This window comes from Tuber melanosporum (genome assembly GCF_000151645.1).
Source record: "Tuber melanosporum whole genome shotgun sequence assembly, scaffold_94, strain Mel28".
Taxonomy (NCBI): Eukaryota; Fungi; Ascomycota; class Pezizomycetes; order Pezizales; family Tuberaceae; genus Tuber; species Tuber melanosporum.
The window spans coordinates 310,172-316,171 of record NW_003299144.1 but is presented as its reverse complement, the minus strand read 5'-3'; positions in this window follow the sequence as shown (position 1 = coordinate 316,171).

The window sequence follows — 6,000 nt, the reverse complement described above, 5'->3', positions numbered from 1 at the left end:
CTCACAAGCACCCAACTCCCTTGGGCTGTCTAGCTAACATTTATGAATTGGACTAAAGATTCTCCATAGCAAACTAGACTACTCTGTGGTTCGCTAACATCCACCCAACAGAAGTATTTTAGCCGCTACATCTATAATGCAACTGCAGGAGTAAAAGCTCTTCTTATAATAAACATGTCAGTAGTCAGCTGACATGCCTGAGCAGATATAATACCAACTATGAAACTCTCTACCCATATACATTTAGTCTTCTACAAGTTCTACAAGCATCCAGAGTGCCTGAACATCTATCCAGTTCTACTCTATTCTATATCACTCTAAATAATAGCAACGTAGCTCCCCTGATGGACCCCTTTGGAAGTTAACTACCAATAGGCACTACCCATCGTCAACCCTCCTAGAAATAGGTCTCATTGTGACCTCAGACTAGTATCTCAGAGCCCTTAACAATTCTCTAATACTATTACACTTTTGGGCTAACAGACTTCAGTTACCTCACCTATTGGCCTCCATTAACCTCAAGTACTACTTCTAACTTCAAAGTGGTATTACGCCATCAATTCTGATCCATTTTATACCAAACCACCTAGAGACCATTTTCCAGGTTCACCTCTACCCCCTCAAGTATCCTGTAGACAGCTTCCGATCAGACAAACGGCATGAGCATATACTGTATTATATGAGCGTCTCTATTTGTATACTGTTACTAGGCTCACAGCAACTCTGTATGCTATAGCCCCTAATACTAGAAACTTATAACGGGGCTGGATGGGAGTGTTAGCCACCATACTTCTAAGTAACAGCTTGTTCAGAGCTTAACTGGTTGCGCAGGAGTAATCCACACAACTTGAGATTGGAATACCCTATGTATTCTCATATGACAAAAAATCTAGTAACCTCCTGTGAAGCCCTGCGTAACAAGTTACTTTCAATGTAGGGTAATTTGACTCTATAGCTGAATAACCCATAGTCTAAGGCAGTGTAACTCTGGTCCAAAGATAGAGTAATAGTACCCTAAGTTGCCTTGCAAAGTAGGGTAACTCTACCTGCACTCACTATCGAGTAATTCAAGGTAACTTCCAAATTGACTACTTGGATTACCCTACTCAGTAGGGTAACCACCTATACTTACTAGTACTTTTATACTTCTTAGTATAGCATAGAATATCCGACTAAGGTATCCAACCAATAGTACCTCTGCTCAGTAGACTCTAATCAACCACCATTCTTACTACAGTAGTATCTTGACACTAGTATGGGCATAATTTTTTTGCTAACTGTAATAGTACTCCATAGAGTCTTGTTACAGTAGACTAACTGTACTAACATATATGTTACTATAAAATTGGCTCTATTGGTTGAATGTATTAGTTAAAAAACTCTGCTTTTCAAAATCTTATAAAAAACATGTATTTTCTATAATAGTACCAGAAGTAGAAGTTTACTTTCCTAAATTAAGAGTATATATATAATTAACTTACTCAGGTATTTGTATATACCTCTTACCTCCTATATGTTTAACAAATTCTTTAATCAACTACTTCAATTTCAATTACTTGTAGGATAAATATTCTTCTCATTAAGTATCCAAGTACTGTTATATAAGATAGAGTATGTTCAAATTAGGTACCTAATTAGCAGTACTCTACTGTAATAGGCCTTTCTCTACTAATCATTCCTATCCAACTTTCTCCTAATACTAGTATAAACATAAATTTGATCTTTTGTAACTGCTGCTATTCTCAAGAAATTGTTACAAATATCTAGCTTCTTATATTATTAACCTTAATTTTTAACCCGTACAAATACTTGGTTAAGGATTTTGTTTTATGTTTCATTTTAAATATCATTTAATACTTAACCTGTTTTATCTTTTGTTTTAAGTATCATTAAATTTCGACACTTAATTTGCTTTATATTTCATTTTAAGTATTATTTGATACTTAGCCTGTTTTATCTTTAATTTTAAGTATCATTTAATACTTAAGTTATTTTATCATAGAGTAACATTTGATACTTTTGATTGATTTCATTCATACTAGACTTGAACAAATTTGTATATTTAAAGACCACCTAATTCTATGATGGAAAAGGCAGACTTTGACAAATAGTATTTGAATATATTCGGTTAAATAGTTACTTCTTTAAGTTTTCCCTATACATCTTTTAAAGTTTCCTTTAGTTCACAGATCTCGCTTGCTCTCTAGTAGAGCAAGCTAGCTGTCAATTATCATACCTAGAAATATAATTAGCAACTAGCAAATATGTTATATAATTAATCTTCTCCTTTATTCCACATCATTGTTGTTTCCTATTCTAACTTCTTTTTCCTTATAATTATTATTTATCATAAACAATTAATCCAGTAAACTTATAGCTTATATTCTATTTAAATATTATTGCATATTATTAATAATCATTAAGGTTAAAAACAACATATATATTGTAAAGAGAATAGATTATTCTGATTAATTCAAATGCTAAAAAATATGATAAATTTTTAGACTATTCCAAACCTCCCTCTATCTCATTCATTTTTTTTTATGGAGAATTTCATGCTATAATAGCTTCCGTCTAAACAGGACCTTATATTATTCCTTATTCTAGTTCGCTCCGGTTCTGAAGATAAATGTATATGGAGAGATCATTGTAGAGGTGATTGTTGCAGTGATTGGATTTGCTTGGTTGTGATCCAATAGTATGAAGACTTTCTACAAGTACCGCCGATAGATATATAGGTCAGATGATAAGCTGGTGTAAAGTGGCAGGTTGCAACGTGCAAGAAACTAAACACCATATATTTAAAACTCAAGATACTTAAAGAAGAATAAGTAGGTCATAAACTAGGAGCTAATAAGAAATTGTGAAATAAAAAGAACGAGAGAGTTGAGCGAAAAGTATCAATAGAAATAAAATCAGCCACGAAAATTATTATCCCCCTTATTCTTAATAACAAGTTGCAACTTATTTTGAAGATCTAAATAGTGACAATTAGTGAGATTAATTGGTATCTTCTCCCATTTTAATACTAAAGCTACTTTTACCTGATCCTTTGTAGTATGACTTCGACCTTTGAACTCGTACTCTTCCAGTGAGTCTTTCAAATAGTTCTCAAGTGGTTCTATTTTATTCAAATTGGGTGACTGGGCTGGCTAGTCAACAGATTGTGTACCTCCTCTTTCCTGCTCCTCCTCACTTAATTCTCGTGCAGTAGTGTGGGCTAGAGCATTATCTTCAACAGCCTACATTTCCCTTCCAGTCTCTTGTTCTACCTATTGGAGAAATGGATAGTAGAGCAGTCATAGGATATGCTCTCTATATAGTACCCAATCGATACCCTCCTTACTTCTATCTCCCCGCTCTTTTATTTGTTCCTTAAATTCCCATTCTGGGTGATGCTTTTGTCGAGGATATCCAGATAGAAGTGGATCAGTTTGATCCAATCGCTGTATATTAGTATTTAAATCTTGTAAGATTTTGAACTCTTCTGTTCCCTCAATTCATGCCATAGCCCGTTTTTGATCCTGCTTTTGTCTTTTCACCCTATTTTCAATCTCCAACATATCATTAAAGTATTTCTTCTCTTCCTTAGATTTCTTCTCCCATACAAAACAAGGACCCCGATACCCGTAGGCCATGCAGCCCCAAAACATGATTCATACACCGGCTGATTTGAACTGATACCTTCTGTAATCAAGTGGATTAGATCAACAATGACAGGAAATATTTGGGGGTCTAAGGTGTGCCCTATCTCAACCCATGTTTCATCGGAATATGCAAAGCATCTAGAATAATGCTAACTTAATTTATTATTTTCTAATATACTACACAGATATTATACTCGTAAGATTAAGTTGAAGCTAAACACTAAAAGTAGTAACTCTTGTACAAAGTATCTGACTTCAACTTATCGATATGAGTACTTTATTGTAATAGAAAATAAATTTAAAAAAACAAAAATAAACAAAAATAAACAAAAATAAATAAAGGTATTGAACTATCTTGGATCCATTCGAGTTGCCCAAAAAGCAAAGTTCATACGAGCTTCTTTATAATACATATCAAGAGGTGGTTTTGGTTGACTGGGAGGAAACCGATAGATGTTATGATGGTTGTGCATCACGCGCTCGATAGTAGACCTTGCAGCCTTGATTCCCAATTCCTTTGCCAACTGTGGAAAGGTTGTGATGTAACTATCAGGACCACTCTGGGAGGCTCTCTTGAGAGCAAGGAATTGTTCTGAGCTTTCAGGTATCAACTCAGTACGTCCGGGGCGGTCTAGGCTTCTTAAAACTGCGTACAAATTACGAAAGTCGCTTAGATTGCTTGCACGATCCTGTTTGATTAATCAGATCAGTATAATTATAATTATTATCATAAATCAAAATTCTAATCAAGAGTTAATATTACCTTTGCCTTTACACAGATTTGTCAAGCAGACTCTAGATGAACCTGAAGACAACTGGATATTTCATTCCATGTCTTGTCAGTAAAGAGGTGTAGAGTCAGAATTGCACAACGCATTTCAAGTGAGATCTGGCTTGATCCACAGGTACGGCCCATGATTTCTTATAAAGAGTCAAATGAGATAGGTTGTTGGAATATTCTAGTCACTAAATGGGAAGGTGATATGGAAAAGAGATTTCAACTTGGCGATGGTAGGAGCTGCTCTCCCGATGAAGTCATCAAGTTCATGATCCCCATGGTTGCTAACATGCCGCTCTACACCAGCTTATCACATGACCTATATATCTATCGGCGGCACTCGTAGACTGCACTACCGTACGGCTGCCCCTCGACCGTCGCTTAACCTCTGACTGGTGGAAACATCTATACTTGGCGGGTGATGAGTAGGGGTACCGGACGAGTATTTGGTCTGCGATGAGGGAAATCCCAAGGTAGGGTAACAAAAAATTACCCGCCAGAGACTCTTCTTCGTCGCTTGGGCAGTTTCGTCTTGGGTACGGTGAAGCCCGTAAATTACAATACGAGTACTCGAGTATGTTTTCCGATTTTTATGGACACACCCGAGGAGAACTGCACATATTCTCTCTCTCTCCAATCAGATATCCTTCGCCCGATGCCCAATTCGATCTTATTTTAATGTGGCAAAATGCGACAAGGCTTCCGATGCTGCGAGAATCCCCATGCATGTTCCAGTTCTGCTCCTGGTGAGCAGCATGCAACAGCGCCCGTGCACGGTGTGACAGGGGAAGTTAAGAGGTTCAATAGTGCTGCAATGTGGTGTGGAGTATTCGGGGTTACTTATACTGGCCACCAAGGTTGTGTCGGGGGGTCAGCTCAATGGGATATGGGATAATCGATCGTCTTTTTCATCCTGCAGCGGTGGAGAAAAGCTGCTTCTGCCTCTCTCCATTCCAATTTGTGGCCCTGGACGCACCCGCATCTCCATCCATATCATCCACACACCAAATCCTTTCATCCATCCATCAAACCCACCCCTCCCCCAATCCACCCACCCACATCACATACTCGTACATACCGCATCCTTATCCATAGCACTATCCAGCCCACCTTCTCTTTGATTTCCGGGATTTTAGCCACCGAATTCGTACTCGCTTGCTCACCATTCTAGGGTTCTTGAGTCGATGCAAGGACCAGGTTAAAGACTAATTCGGAATTCCACTCGCACTGTGTGGTGGGTTTAGGGCATTAGAGCGAGCGCGAAAGCACGAAAACCAGATTACCGTTAGTGCCAATCCATGGTTGGGGAGGAAGGGAACGAGGGAACCGAGCTCTAGCGAACCCCTCCAACCGCGGACAACCCACTACTCGTATCGATATATCGATAAGCAATGGAGCCAACCTGCGACAGCCCTAGCTGAGCAGGTTAACCAACACCAGTTAACGAGATCCAACAAGTTCTACCTTGCTCAAGCCATACCACATCAGGTAAATTCTATTCCTTCTTAAGGCGTTCCGTTTCTGACGGCGGAGATTAGAGGCATCACGGAGATAGTGAATTGTTCGGCACCGTAT